The sequence below is a fragment of the Echiichthys vipera genome (genome assembly GCF_963691815.1).
Source record: "Echiichthys vipera genome assembly, chromosome: 13".
NCBI lineage: Eukaryota > Metazoa > Chordata > Actinopteri > Perciformes > Trachinidae > Echiichthys > Echiichthys vipera.
In genome coordinates this window covers 19,128,401-19,145,260 of record NC_139838.1, presented here as the reverse complement: position 1 = coordinate 19,145,260, position 16,860 = coordinate 19,128,401, and positions in this window count along the sequence as shown.

Genomic DNA, 16,860 nt, shown 5'->3' with positions numbered 1-16,860 from the left:
AGTAAGTGTATTGAGTTTTATAAACCCAGGATGTTTTGTCCGGGTCCAGATTTTGAATGTTGATTTTTAGTTTTTTCAAGCACAAATCAATCAAAAAATTAAAACAGCATGTTACTTGTAACACTGTAGGAAACACTGTTTTCAGTTTTGTCTTGTATATATTCTAAATTTTCCGCAGATATCAGTTTCAAAAGGATTTGGAACTTTGACGGTTCCTCACAAAGAGAGAAAAAACGAAGGAAGAGGAAAAACATTTCAAGAAGGTAAAAAAAACGTCTGACAGACACAATATTGAAGAATTAATGAAGATGGAAGATTTTGAGGAATGAAAAGAGAAAAAAAGAGTCATCTCAGTTCTGTATAAATGAATGCTGCCTCACTCCTCATCTCCCTAGAGTAGAAAGAAAGACGAGGGGAAAAAGAGGCAAAGTGAGTGAACGTGGTGAGATGGAAAAAGTGAGGAGCGGGCCGGGGCTGAGCGGGCCGGGGCTGAGCCGGCGGTTTCACCAGTATAACTGTCCTATTGTCTGACTCGACCGGAGACTGAGCACAGGAGACACACACACACAGACATGCAGCTGTGTTGTTGTCATGACTGTCATCAAACACTGAAAAAAATCCAATGTTTGTTTGTGTGCTCTAGTAAACCACGGTCATACAATTAGACTGAAGAGACAGACACTAAGATGAGAAAGAAAGTATTTGGGGCTGCTGTGGAAGTGTAACGATAATGATAGTAACCGTGTGATTTACACATGGACTTTGCATTAGAGAACACTACATCATACATCATACCGCGTGATATTAATTTCACAGACAGTGACTGCATTAAGTGGTAAAAAGTATGAAACTAAGATGCTTTGGACAAAAGGATCTGGCAAATGACCATGATGTACTCTACAATTACTGGTTAGATATATTTGTAGTTTACGTATCGACCCGTTGAGTATGCTGCATTGTTATAAAGTAGTAGCGTTTATCCGTTTATTCTCTTAGAGTTAGATTAGAAGACGAGCACCACTTTCATAACTGTCTATTAAAAATACATCCATATTGAGAGGAAGCCCAAACAAGACCAACTTCAATAGAACTGAACTATGTAATGAACTTGTCTGGGCTGCCTCTCAATATGGATGTACTTGTCTGCTAAGGTGTGTAGCATTGTAAAACACTTTTTAAATAAACTGCAGGTTTGCTAACTACGTTGTTGGTGCTTCGTTTATGTGTAGGGACTATTATCATGCTACAGCAGAGGTGCTATTTTGAGCAATATTTTGGATGGTTCAGTGCTCCATCCTGAGCTACTCAGTGTTAGCCATGTCTGGCTGCAAGCGACGGTCCGGGATTTCTCTGTTAATAGGTGATCACCCAAAAAACTTGTCTTGATAGCTTATTTGATGTAAAGTCGTACCGAAAAAGACCGTGGGTTCATTTTAAGCCAGACTTACACTTTAACAAAACTGGCAAACGCAGCTCAACAACCCAAAGAAGAGCTAAACAGCCTGACTCTGGAAGGTAAAACTGTGATTAAATACTACCGTTAAAGCCACCACGCCTCTATCTGTCTGAGCGGGAGGTTTCTTCTAAAACAGTGTAAAAAAGTGACGATCCCAGTGGTAACAGCAGAAATTCAGTACAATACTAAAGTACTATATCGCAGTTCTAAAGTTATTTTATAAGAAACAGATACAGAAAGAAGAAAACTAGAAGAAAACAGACTTACAAATCTGCCATGTCTGATCTTGTCAGGGGCACCTTATTTAAAAAAAAAAAATAAACGAAAGAAACAGAGTAACCAGATTCAAACTGACAGTTAGAGAACCCTAACTGGAGGTGACGGCCAACGTGGCTAAACAGCCTAAAGAGCTGGACAGCCTCACTCTAAAAGGTAAAACAGAGATTAAATACTACCATTAAAACGACCAGGAGTGACCGGTAAGCCTCGCTCTGGGTGATAAAACTGAGACAAAACTGATGATAAAACAGCTCAGCTGGCTCCAGCGCCAGCCACATGTGTAAGATATAGTGGCTGTGGATGCAGGGGCAGATCTACCGGGGTGGCATTGGGTGGAAGCCATTTTCTGAAAGTTTGATGTCCGAGTGAAAACGAATGCAGCAAAAGATGACACTCCCTGCCCTGCCTAGACTTCATCCCTACTGCTTAGGCAACCTTAGAGTTTGCGATTTCACCACATTTTCAAATAAAAGCTCTTTTTGTCAGCTTTGTCCTGATAGGCTTATAGGCTAGTGTATTCCATACACAGACTATTCAATGGCTTTGGTTTGGTCTTTAGGCTCCGGAGAAGGATTCACTTTTAATCTATCTATCGATCTATTGATCTAACAATCTTACAATATATCTATCAATCTGTCGATCTATCTATCTATTTATCATTAACGCAAGCAATTTAATGATCTGCTATGGCAAACATTTTAGGCTATGTGGCTATACTGCCATTTCAGTTCAAATATCTTCATTGTTTTCCAAGAGGATATTGATACACATCATTGCTTGCAAGTAAATCAGCATATATATATATATATATATACCCCATGAATACTTCTCCCTTGTGTGGATGAGGTGGTAATTGACTAAATGTAACACTGCTGGAAGTCAAAGATGTTGTGTTTAAATGTACGTTCTACTTGTTCAAACATTGTTTAATAAATTGCTATTAAACACATTTTATTCTTAAGTCTAATCTGATGTGTAATATTATGATGGCGCTTACATATGAGCAGTAACCTTTGTACAGTATTCCTCTAACAAGGCTCCGTCCCCAGCTGCCGTCTGCTTGAATTATAGTAGCATAATCTGTTCACCATGGAACTAGTTTTGCCACAGCAGGGGGTGAGGACTGAGAAAGTTCTGGAAAGTTCAGCAGACAGCTGTGGACAAGTGAAATGAAATAAAAATTGAATAGTTTATGTATTAATATTCACTGTAACCATGACTTCTATGTAATGGCAAATCGTTTTGGGTTAAAATTGGACAGAGAGAGTTTTGGAAAATCTCTCTTCATTTGGCAGAAGCTGTTTGCACCTTTAATACCCCACCATTCAGCCCATCTGTCACCATGAATAAACCTGTAAACAGAATATTCCAGTCCAGCTGTGGTGTCCTGAGAAAAGTCGGCCAGAAAAAAAAACTGTAAAGATGGGACTGCAAGCTACTCTCTGACTGAGCGGGAGGTTTCTCCTAATACAATGGAAAATAGTGCTGATCCCAGTGGAACCAGCAGAAGTCGGTCCTTATCAGCAGCATGGTTTCTGTCGACATTAAGCTGAAGTGTATTAATATATACAGTACAATACTACTGTACTATATCACAGCTCTCAAGTTTTAGAAAATAAAGAAATAGATACAGAAAGAAGAAAACTAGATGTAACAAATCAAATAGCAACAACAGCACAAAACAAACTAAGAAATCTGCCATGTCTGACCTTGTCACAGTCACCTTATTAAAAAAGAAAATGAAAGAAACCATGATTGAAATCGACAGTTGGAGAACCCTAGCTGTTTTCCCTGTAATCTTGCTATGATCTTAACTGGATTATTCTACAAGAGTTATGTTACCTCTGTGTGTCCAAATGCAGGTAACATGAGGACCCATGTTTAGAATGATAATACTTTGTGTAACTTTTGTGATGGTGCAGTTTTGTGCAAAAAGAGCTTTTGCTGCATGAAAATCCCAACTTCTGCATAAACACAGTTATTACTGAGAAGAGCTGGTTAAATGTAAGCGTGGTGATGATATGTTTACATGCATTTACCCAAACTGGGCCATTTGAGCAACTGGGTAAAGAACTGAAAGCACCTTCATGCATGTAAATGTAGCTATTTAAATGCAGTCATTGTTTTATTTGAGCAGAGAATTGTCACTGTCACAAGGAGCAATACAGGAAACCTTTCCTGACAAAGAAATAAGTCTCTACAACACCACACCTCTGTTGGGTTTTTTTTTGCCCAGTTGAAATAAAATATTTTAGACCTCTTCTAATGCAAACGTCGTGACAATGTGATTTATTCTTGATAGATAAAATGTATATCTTGTCAAAACTTTATTTATCACAGCGAAAATTAAACCACACTTAAATAAAATATAAAAGAGGAATGTGTCACAAACAAAATTATTTTAAACTTTATGTACACTTTAACAGTGTATATACTGTGTTTATATATTATTAGTTGTCGATTAGTGAATTCTTTAGGTTGTGTATGGATATAGTATGCAATGGCTTTTTCTCGTGTTCTGTATTGAGCTATTTCAATTTATTTTATTGGTTTTGTTTATTTTCTATTTATTCCTTTCTTCTAGTGCTGATGTGTATATTTACTGTGGATTATTCCCCTGCAATACCTGGATAACAACTGCTTTAAAAAAATAATCTTCCCCCAATTTTTGGATTTTTAAATTTTACCTTCATCATCTCAGTAAGTTCAGTACAGTGATCTGATAATGTTGTGCAAATAAGTGAAGAAAGAGGCCCAATCAACAGGCAGTTACAAAGCATCTCTTCCACTATAGACTGTATCTTTCATTCTCTTATTTCTTCTCTCTGTTCAAATTATTAAGCTTTGGGGACACAAAGAACAAAGCTCTATATATTTCCAAAACCAGAGCTCATTCTCTGTCTCTCTGGTTAATGCCATCTGTCACTGTATGACCAAGATAGATTTATATCTGGACTTTTACTAAAAGCCTCAAAGTTTCAAAACAACATTTTAAAATCTCATCTAAGTCCAGACACAGAGTCTCTCTCTCTCTCTCTATGTGTGTGTGTGTGTGTGTGTGTGTGTGTGTGTGTGTGTGTGTGTGTGTGTGTGTGTGTGTGTGTGTGTGTGTGTGCGTGCATGCGTGTGTGTGTGTGTGTGTGTGTGTGTGTGTGTGTGTGTGTGTGTGTGTGTGTGTGTGTGTGTGTGTGTGTGTGTGTGTGCGTGTGTGCATGTGTGTGCGTGTGTGCATGCGTGTGCGTGTGTTTCATTGCCCAGCATACATCTAACAGCCGAAGGACATAATGAGAAAATGGGAGCGAGAAAAAAGACAGGGAGGAGAGGGAAACGCAGACAGAGGGGGAGAAAAAGACAGAGACGGGCTGTTGATTTGTGATGTATGTAAAATCTATAAATGTTACACTTGACATATGGAGAGACCAGCAGCTGGTCAGCATGTAAACTGAAACCAGATTTACTTTTCACAAGTTATGCTTTCCGTTCAACAGCATCTCCGTCATTCTTTTTCTCGTCCGCACATTTGATCCCCTCTCCCGCGTCTCTCTCTCTTTATGTGAGATCTACTTAAACTTTTGAGCTACTTCACAGTATAAATTAGTTTTATAGAAATTGTTCCAGGCAAGAGAGAAATAAAAAGAGAGAATTTCCAGTCATATAATTACAAATCTCTTGATTTTACTGCAGGTGAGCAGTAGATATCCAGATATTATAATACTCTATGGGACAAGTTTTATTTGATCTGGGTGTTTATAGCATGATGGATGGGTTTCAAACTGAAAACTCTCAAAGCTAAGTGCCTTCAGAAAATTTACCATGAGACATTATTGTGTGAATAAATACTTACTCTATTACAGTAATATATCTCCAAGAGCAGCTGTATTCATACAGGCACTGGCTGTCATTATAGTAATGTATTCCCCTTGGATTTAGAATATTATCTTCATCTGATCTACTTCATATGAATATTGGGATTTTCAGAAATATAATAAATATCGCAAGTTGCTAAATGTAAAAGAAGATAAATTTGTACTGTAAATATGATTTTGATGCATGTTTTGGTGATAACATTTATTCATTTTTATTCCATAGGTTAAATCTAACACATTAAAACTAAGACAACGATTTATCATGTGGATAAAAAACAAAATATCACCAAGCTGCTGTCTTTCCACCGGAGTTGCTCCCAAAGGTTTTGCGGTGAGAGAGAAGCCAAAAGCTGTGGAAAACTCCTGAATACATTTTTATTCATATATGACTTGGGAAAATGTTGTCAACATAAATCTCTTCCTTAATTTGATTTGTACTCGAACTATTACAACTACTGTACGTTAAGCAGAGCATTCCACGTGCTACATTTTTGTTATTTCTATTCTTTGAAATGGTTCAGACCAATATATAATACAGTAAAGTAAACATTACATGTCACGCACGTACAAAAACATACATTTACAGATTGAAGAAAACAACTTGTGACATCAGCTCATAAGATTTATCAGCTCATGTAGCTCAACACTCAGACATATTTAAAGAAATGTTTTGTTGTATATTTTGTTTATATGTTCATAAAAACATAACAAGTCTGTGTCTGCGAGAGTGAGGTAGAAAGAGTAGAGAATACAGGGATATATCAGGGTGCAGACACAGACACACACACACACACTGCAAGAAAGTATATGTGCTTTAAAATTAAGTATGTGCACAACAATATTGTCATGTTTCTTTTTATTTAAACTTTAAAAAAAACACAATTAACACACTGCAGCTACACTAATCACAGAACACATGAAGTGCTTACATTTACAGGTCACCTTTCATTTTAACAAATATATACTGTACAATCCTGCAGAATGCTTGAGTTTCTTATCTGCTGTTATATATTAAACTGTAATATGTAAAATAACCATATGACCTCAAAATAGTGAGAACATTATTATAAAATGGTGTGCACCATGTGTAAAGTATGCACATTACGATAATGACACACATACTGTGTATACTGAGTTGCTGGATGAAGATGAACTTAGTCATGGCTGGTAAAAATGAGAAATATTATTTTATTAGGCTACATTTTAAGTTGATGTGGCATCATCATCATACAAGTCACATAGTAATAAAACTGTCATCTGATATTCTTCTGTGATATGTCAAGTTAACATAAACATACCAGATGACAAATATGAGAATACATACATACACAAATTCAGCCTGTGTTGTTTTGGGCTTCACTGCCACAACTAGTCATTCATATTTATTTTATTTGTCATTGTCAGCTGGCACACTGTCTCCAAGAAAAACATGCTTTACTCACCATGCATTACAATTAAACCGACTGAAACTCCATTTCAAGAATCTGAAATCTTTGTTCACTACAATTAAAAGTTACACATACAAATTTTTGCGAAACAATAGATTGCAATCAAACAATAATAATAATTATAAACACAATAAACAATAACTATTATTTGTATTGTATTTGACCCTTTTCTAATTCAGAGGCGGACTGTTCAGGGTGCAGTGAGGATTTTGTGTGCGCCTTTGCATGTGCACAGGGTTATAAATAACCGTGGCTCTTTTGCTCTGCTTCTTTAAGGTTGTAGAACATCAGACTATAAAACTTGTTTGCCTTTTATATCATCATGGTGAAGTAATGTCTTTGCACCTTCAATTCACTTTTGTTTAGGACAATCAATATTGGGCTGGGCACATTCCCTTGGGGCATACGAAGAAAAGCAACTCAGCATTACAAATAACATTTTTAAGTTTGATATGCCCATAAAAATGTTTTTATTTCTGTCAACAACAAAAAAACGTTTAATATCATGAGGATTACTTTCTTGTCCTCAGGGAGCTCCTCATCAAACCACTAGCAGTGGTGCAATGAAAGTCATACCCATACTAACTAGATTAAATGTAGAGCTCAGTTTGTGATATATGAGATATGAATGTACGTATATATATGTGTGTGTCATAAATCAAAGAGAGCAGAGACAAAGAGGACAGGGGGTAGCCTTATGACGTTCTCAGAGTCAACAGTGTTGCTGCTAAAAACCACAAAAATCCTCATCTCTTAAACACATTCATAGACAAAAAAGGTCCACAAAGCTGTATTCATAGAAAAGTTGCATTCAGGTCAGCGCTTGGGCTGGACCTGAATATTCAAATATGTATATTTTTATTGTTTTTTGAATATTCTTTTAAAAAATAATGACTTTAATTAAACAACAAGACGTGTTGCAGCACAGTGTTTGCATTTCAGCTCAGTGTGAGCGTTTTTTTTCTCTTCTCTATTCACGCTCGGTTGCGGCGTGCGCAACAGGGAGCAGCTGCCGGACAGTCGCTAACTTCTACCAACATTCACTGCTCTGTTTCAACAATGAAGCCTTAAAAGACTTGCTTACAGGCTGAAATTCACCACAATCGGAGCAATTACCATTTATTAGCCACTAATTTACTAATTCCACTGAAACACTGGATCCTGTGCATGTAATAACCGAGCCGTCTGTTGTGTGGAGGTCTGTGTACTTTGACTGAAGCAGACTGGTGTCCCCTGCTTCCGAGCTCGCAATGAATATCCGAACATTCTCTGTTGGTTAGTACCGAATTTTCACTTTTTTTTCCGGGACAGCACTAGTCAGCGCACAAACATGCACACTGATAAATTGATTTGATCACTGTAAAAACCACATATACCTTTCTCTCCTTTATGTACTTAGATTTACATTTTTGTATAAGGGGATACTTTAAACTAATATGTGCTGCAGTGTTGGGCGTAATGCTTGATTTGTAACAGCATGGGAACCATCTCATGAGAGTCATTAGACTATGCGAGTGCACTATGTGGACATAATGACCAAGGCCATTTTACGAGATGCTCCCCATGGTGCAAAGACTATTACCTCAAAGTGTTTGCTTATTCCAAAACCACAAAGCGCCCACCCAGACAGAACTTTAATGAACAAGATAAAGTGAAACACCTGCCGCGATCCAACCAATAATGCCTATAGACTTGGAAGGTCACTGTAAAAACTTTCAATTTAGTCAGGAACATTGCTGCCACTCTCTGCAAAGTAGAGAGTGACAAACTTTTACAGACACCTGTACTTACACAGGGTTGAATGTTTGATGCCTGAGAGATTTAGGGAGGAGTATCACTTTAATGGGCTCGTCCACTTTGTAAGGGCCACTCCTGGTTCTACGCCTGCCTTTATTGTAGTTGGCCCCTTTCTTGGAAAACAAAAAAAATGAGTCAGCTCACGATTATGTTTTATTGGGCTGGTTATTTCGGGCGTAATCCAAAACAAGGGACAGATAACACACCTCATCTACCAAGATATGTAATATGAGCCACATCTCCAGAGTATCTAGGCAACACCGTTTGTTGTTTGTAAATAACTGCATTTAAAAGATGTGATTAAATCCTTTTCTCATACCAATGACGTAAAATAGTGTGAGAACATACGCTGCCGTAGTTAAATTGACGAGAAAGAAGAAAATAGGTTTGATAAAATAATATCTTCCTTGTTACTATCAACACATTCAGTAGTGTTCTATAGCAACACTTATTTTCTGTCCTTGAGGGGAATAGGGTAACAGTTTTAACTTATAGATATCACCATAAAACCTCCTCCAGTTAATTACTTACATTAAGACAAATATTTTTGGATTACAAACTTTCTGAAATGTTTGTTTAAATATGCCAAAAATATGCATTGTCGAATTAAATTAGTGCTAATTTGCATTTCCAGAACAGAAATGGGAACATTGGATAAAGCCAGGTTCCAAATTCTTGTTTATTTTTTGTTGAAGAGTCAAATGTTCTTACAGAGTGCATTTTGGATTTCTCCTTTATCACTCAATAAATTGGAAGATACTGACAACAGCCATAAAAATCTACTGTATTTTCACCATGTTTTTAGGAATAAGCTTTTGTATAAATCAGGCTATGGATGATAACCTTCAGACTATAGATAGGAAGAAAACTGCTACTGCAGTGGATATTTCTGGCTCAGTGTATGAGGAAAAAAAACATTTTGAGAAAAGAATAGTCTTAAAAATACATATTATAAAATGCATACATTTTGCTACACAACAATAGGGTAAAAAATGTAAACAAAATTTAAGTTTTCTTAAATGTTATGTTTAATAATGTGTATTTTGGATATCTTCCTGTCTGAATGATGAAAATGAAATATGATGCTTTTGCCTGTAGTTTCTCACCTGAAAACAATAAGACCCCTGTGAAGAAATGCCTTAAAAAAGACACGTTTTCTAACATTTCATCTACTGTACCTTGGGTGTGATTTCTTCTTAAACAACCTCTCACACTACACAGCAATTGATAGAAACTGTATTGAGTGTGTGCAGGCTCATCATGTTAACCTCAGGGAGGACGTTCAGTTCCATCAGGGGATGGGTCTCACTATCACAACCAAATCATTTTGTAGGAGCCGGACCCCCTGCTGCACAGATGAATCAGCCCTCGTTGCCTCTTCCATTTCCAGTGTTATGCTGACCCCGGGACTATAATCCAAATACTTTTCCTCTCCTCTCATCTCCACTGGAGGAGGAGGTGATGCTGTGAGAGGATTTCAGTGAGTGGAGATATTTCTCTGCGTCTCCAGATCTGCCTCAAAAGCATAAGGGTAGGGTGCAAAGTAACGCATTGTAACTATAATCATAGTCATCATCCTTTAACAGTGCTGTAAAGGCTTCATGAGTCTTTTCCATACTGAAATTGGCATGTACTTGCATGAACACCTCTTCAGGATGACGACATAAAACATTTTAGGAGCTGCTCTTTACACAGGACAGCAGCTTCACTGCAGTCTTCAGTGGCTGGTACAATGAAAACTCATTACAGGGCTGCACCTCCAGCTAAGTACCACATTGAGCCCCTTTCCCAAAAAAGTTTCTTTCTCTGCATTCATTCCCAGGACAAATGACCTGCTAACATCCACTTTTGAGGTTTTGTCTTTAGTGGGGAAAGTTACAATCAGCATTTGTTCCTGGGACAAATGACTATGCAGTTGACATGGGTATTTATCCACTCCAGCTCTGATTGACAGAAATGGGAACATGACACCCGGGTGAACACTTTAATGTTTGCCCCTTTTCCAGCGAAATGCTATGACGCACGTTGCCTCCGTCTGTAACTTCTGATACTATTTGTCATCTCAGCTGCAAACTCTGCCCAAGAAGTGCTCATACATCATTTAAGTCCACGCTGAGTTTAGATATACATTTATTTTTTTCAAGTAACCGCTGTCAGATTATCACTGGTCTCCATGTTGCTTTCTACTGTTTACTTGTTCTGTTTTCCGATTTGTTTGTGATGTTAAACACCAGAAAAAGGCATACTCATTTACTGGCAACGGGAACTGAGTTTATCCCCTATTTTTTAAGCAGGTTTCCTGCACTTAAAAAACCTGCATATACATGCTGATTTTGGTGGGGAAAGGGTATTACAGTATGGTGCAATATCTCACTCAAGCTTTGCCATCATTAAGAGCTCAGTTTGCTTATGGAGTCAAAGCCTAATGACTGAACTTACTGCTGTGATGCTGACACAACAACATGTTAGATCACACTGTAAAATACTACACATAATGTGTCCAAATTGTACTTTCTATGATTATGTATTTGGTAATTTAATAAACATTCCTCTACATATGCCAGACTTGGTTTGAATCCTTTGTTTTATGTCATTACCCATCTCTCCCCTCATTTCCTTTCATATGGATGCCTTGTAGAAACATCTACAGCCTATCACTTAGAGTAAACGCTGACTTTTCTGTAACTCAGGCTCTGTGTTCACAGAAGATATAATCGCATCAGACAGAACCTCATTCACTTAAGGTCAGTTGGCATCAAGATAGGGATCGTTTTGCATCTTCCATAGAAGGTCAGACCCATCGGAGATAACCGCTCTGATTTTGAGAGACTCCTCAGTTGTTATCCTCCATATCTTGCTGACTTTATGGAAATTCAGCTGTGATGTCAAAGCTCCTTTCCTTGACATGTTTTTGTCTAACAAACTGGCTTGTTTCATCCCTGCAGGGGTAAAGAACAGACCAAAAGAAAGACCTTAAAATGCCTTTCTTTTCTGTGGTGATAAGGCACAATTACATAGAAATTGTAACCATGGGTTTTTGGCTCATTCCTTCCAATGATCATGATGGTTGCGGTCATGATACTGGCAACAATCTCTGAGCTGGACTACCACAGGGAATAGTCATCATTTCTTCAGCCTAAACTCTTTGGCTTGTGTGTCCAACCTCGCAGATAAAGCACTTGGCAAGAATTGAACATGAAAGTGAATCTTACCTCCGGAAGGCTTGGTAAAAAGTCACAGTCTGGATGAAAGGGTAGTTGTTTAGCCAGACTTTCCATTTCCCCTATTTCTCTCTGCAATGAAGGAATTGATGATGAATATAATGGTTTTTCTATCAAACAGTGTTACTTAATTCTTAATGAATTTACAGTTCATCCATTCATTTAAACCAGGAAAACACCCACTGTATAAAAACGTTGTGTCTACTACTGATTTTAATGTTTTCTAGTAAGTTGAATGTTGATTTGTTACTCTCTAGACTAAAAGTACTTTAACCGCACAGCACATAAAACAATTGAAAGACCCTATTGGTGTGTTTCTTCAACTTTGACTTCAGTGTTTTCCCATCATAATTCAGCTTTCTCTTGCCAAGGTTAAAAATCCATATCATTATTAGAATAAGTTAATAAAGTCTTGACTAGACAGCGGATTTCATGCCACGGGGGAATCTAAGGGTCATGGGTATGAATGAGCTATAAAAATAATAATGGATTTACTTTGGCAAACAGTAGTATGAGTTAGTTATATAATTGACAACAAACAATTAATCTAATGTGGAAAAAGTAGGGTCGTATGTCCGAGAGTCTGTGAGTCAGCGGGCTAAGGTACTGACCATATAAAAGCAATGTCCATATTTTGAGTCCAACCTGACGACTTTGGTATTCTCAGACTTTCCTGTCGCTAAATACATCAACATGACTAATAAAAGCAAAATGCCCAAACATATTTGAAAATTGAAAATGGAAGATGTTATGAAAGACACCAGGCTCTTGCAAAAGAAAAGTGGCTGAAGGAACTTCTTTGTTTAAATAAGTGCTTGTCTACACGACAGGCGTCTACCAGTGAGCCACACTGACCAACTGGAAAAAATCAGCAGGCTGCCTCCAGACAAAAAAAGAAAGAGAAAAATAAGTCAAAAGATGTCAGAGAAGAAGCACTGCATGGTAAACTCTGGTTTTAGAAAGATAGATAGATAGATAGATAGACAGATAGATAGATAGATAGATAGATAGATAGATAGATAGATAGATAGATAGATAGATAGATAGGTCTTACTAGGTCATTAAACACCTGTTGTGAAGACGTTTTTCCTTCTTTAGTAATATGACACAATGTTCCCCCAGGTCATGTTCAGGTCGTTTGCAAACCTAAAAGCAGAAGGTCATGGCCTGAGTCTTTCAGAGCAATAGTTCAACTCTGTCTCCTTGTGATGACTGGCCTGGGCAGCTGATATGGCCGAACTGTCTCCGTCTCCCAGGAGACCAAGGTCAAAGAATCCTGAACAGACTGAAAGACTGTCTTCCCTTAGAAAGACCTGAGTAAAACTCTAAGACCCTGACAAATGGACTATCCTAACCCTAACCATTCAAATTCAATCCTTAATCTCAACAGTCTATGCACATGTATAGAACGGATTAGGTTTGCAGTGAGGATCAGGCAGCTGCATGGAGCGAGCCACGCACCATTGCAGCCAGGTAGCCTTCCAGCCATAGCGTTTTTCAGGCTTTTGATTTTGTCATCATCTTCTTCTCTGCATGATTGGTCCTCGTGGCTTTATCGTCAGGGTTAAATCTGCGCCTGTTGGCCGTACAGTGCTTCAAGTGTGTTTTAGCATTTTCATTCTGATTTTGTGCTTGTGTGGACGGGAGTTTTGTTTGACAACAAAAGAGGGAAAAACCCTGTTTACAAAAATACCCATGTATGTTTGCACTAGGGCATAGGGTAAGTATAGTTTACTGTTTATGGTCCAATACCGAACAGAATCTTCACACAGATATAGCAGGTTGAAGAATAACCTTATTTTGACACATAGTGAATCTTGTAGGTCTAGTGAAGGTTAACATACTGTACAGCACCTCCTTAAAATCAACTCACTTGTACCCTTTGGACATTGTCGAAATAAGATTTTAAACATAACAACCTCTAATTGTAACTGTTTTACATAACTGTATTTTCTTTTGCATCATAATTTTAAGTATTTAATGTCGTATCTTTACGACTACATAATTATAAATGTATTATTCTCAAACAGAGATGAAGTTCACTCAGTTTACTTTTAATGTAGAACATGAATATCACTGCGCATGCCGAACCACCAATAGGGAAAACAATGTACATGGGGAGTGATTACACCTAAAAAAATAGATCCTTTTAAACACTACATTTCCCAAATCAGGAAATGTTAATGATTTCTATTATTTTTACGATGATATTGCTTCTTCTCTTTGTTGTTTTGTTTTTCTTCTCTGTAAGATGAAAATTTTACTCAATGTCATTGTAAATGAGGGTCACCGCTCAATAACTTCTCGGGTATAAATAAAGGTTGAATTGAACTGAAATACTCCCCGACAGGTAGTAACCTTCAGAACTGGGTGGCATTACACAGTGGCTCACTTGTACTGCACATTTCTATTCTTATCGATCAAGCTTCAATACATTTTTTTGTGTACGTTTTTTGTGTGCTCTCAGGATTTCCTTCTCACCTTTTATAAACTGTATCAGTCAGCTCGGTGTGTATGTCCTTCCCTCCACTTAAATTATGGAGTATCAAAGGAAAGATATAAAGAAGCATTAAGTATCACATATCAGAATATGGTCACACTGGGCCATTAAACACCGGAAAACAATCTTGAAGTCTGACAGAGTTGCACTGTAGTTCAGTTTTACTGGTCATCTATGGACACGATCATAATTTTACATAATCTTTAAAAAAAAACATGGTATTCCTTTTGATGGATATTTTACTGTCTCCTGAGACTTCCAACAGAGTCTGTCAGTAAGATAACAGCAGCAGGTAGAGTCTGCACCAGATTCCTCTTGAATATTGTGTTTGTTTTTCAGACTCTGTCGAACCGAACTTCTACTTCAATCAATAAAGTTCCACGGACACTTTCATACACTTGTATTTTGAACATCCGTGTTTTGAGTACAAAACTGAGAAACGAGAAGTATTTAATGCTTGTGAAATAACAAAATGCAATTCTCTATATGCTGACTCAAAAGCCCTTGTTCTCACAGGGATTATGCATATTGCTGATTACTGGGATATTTTTTGCTGTTGTGTGTATACACACTCATTCATAGTCCTCTTTGTATTCCCTGATTGAGGTCAGCTACATCCAAAGCTTGGCAATAAAGATGAAAACGGCATTGATCTAAGGTTGCAGAGGACTATCTCTATTTGTTTTCCAGACAGCAGAGTCAAAGGATTTTCTTTTCACTTGTCCTTGTTATTAGCAAAATATATGCAGTATTTTTTTTTTATTGCTGCTGTGAATGCTGAACATCATTTCACCGCACATTTGAGCCTGAGATCATTACATACTACAGCAGTTTGTTTGTTTTTATATCATTTTTCTTCCCTGTGGACCAACTTGTTGCATCCTTAATAAAGAAGCAGTCAACATTTAGTAGGAGTGACACAATTCCTTGCCATAAAAAAATCAGAACTGTATTACCACACAAGATGCTAAAATGTTATCCTTTATGACTACATGAATCCATGGACAGAGACAGCAGATCAAGGAGAGAGAAGTGATGGAGGGATGTGACATATATCTCTTGAAAACACATTAAGAATTCATGTTTCGGAATCCACGTTGAGGATGTGACAACATTCTTCAAACAGTGATAACACACACGTCTTGTGAGTGTTGTAGATATATCATTGCAAGCAAGATTGCTGCACCATGCTGTATATGTTATCCACTGTTGTTGGGCACAGGTAACCAAGGAAAATATTAGTTACAAATAAGAAGGGGAAACTATGGGACAGGGGTAAACAATCTATTTCTTGAAGAAATAGTTGAAGAAAATAATGGACGGAGGCGAGAAAACAGGACATTTCATAAATAAACCAATGGGAGGTCTATGTGCAAGACTTGCGGCAGGTGGCAGGTGTATTATTTCTTCAATGTGACTTTTTCTCTGTGGTCCGTCCAAAGCTTGCACCACTCAGGAGGTGGTGGATCCAGCAGTGTATATGCCTGGAGGCTGCGTTATTGGCTTTGTAAGCAGAAAAAATCCTAACTTTAGCTTTTGAAGGGCAGTGTTTGAAAAATAAACTAAAAAGTTCACAGTCCCTTCTTTCCCGTGGGGCAATGGAAAGGAAGGAAAGGACTGAAGAGCAGGGTGAGAGACTTAGCCAACAGCTTGGTTTTTATCCCAGGCTAACAAGGGCAAATTAATTATTTATGTCACTCATTCCCCCCACAACACTCCTGTAATTATTTTTGCATTGTGGCCACTAGAAAAAAAAGTCATGACTGAAAACAAGGTGAATGTTTACCTTGTCCTTGTGTTGCTTGGTTTCCATTTGACCCAGCCACAGTAAACATCTGCAGGCACTGAGGACACTGTAAGATGGCACCCATCAAAACATCTGATGAATTAGATAATATATGAATCACATCAGAACATCAGAAGTTCCAATCAAAAGGTCACATGATCACACCTGTTTATGAGGAATATACTGTATATATATTTATATAGTATATATTTAATGTTTTCATCTGTTATGGTACTCCGATCTTGGCCTTGCTATTGCGACTCCTGTGCCATCTGTTTTTCTAGTAATAATTTTAATTTAACGGTGCAGTGCATTTTGCGGTTAAATGTCGAGCTGTATACTTTCACTTCTTTCATTCGCTACGGACATTACATTATGTCACGATTATGATGGGCCCGGTGCTACCTTGTTATGTTGCTGGCTGCCTTCCTCCCTTCGCTCTGTCTAGTAAGTGAATTTGATTTACACACTTGGACCCAATTTCTGTTGAAATTTTTGATTTATGCT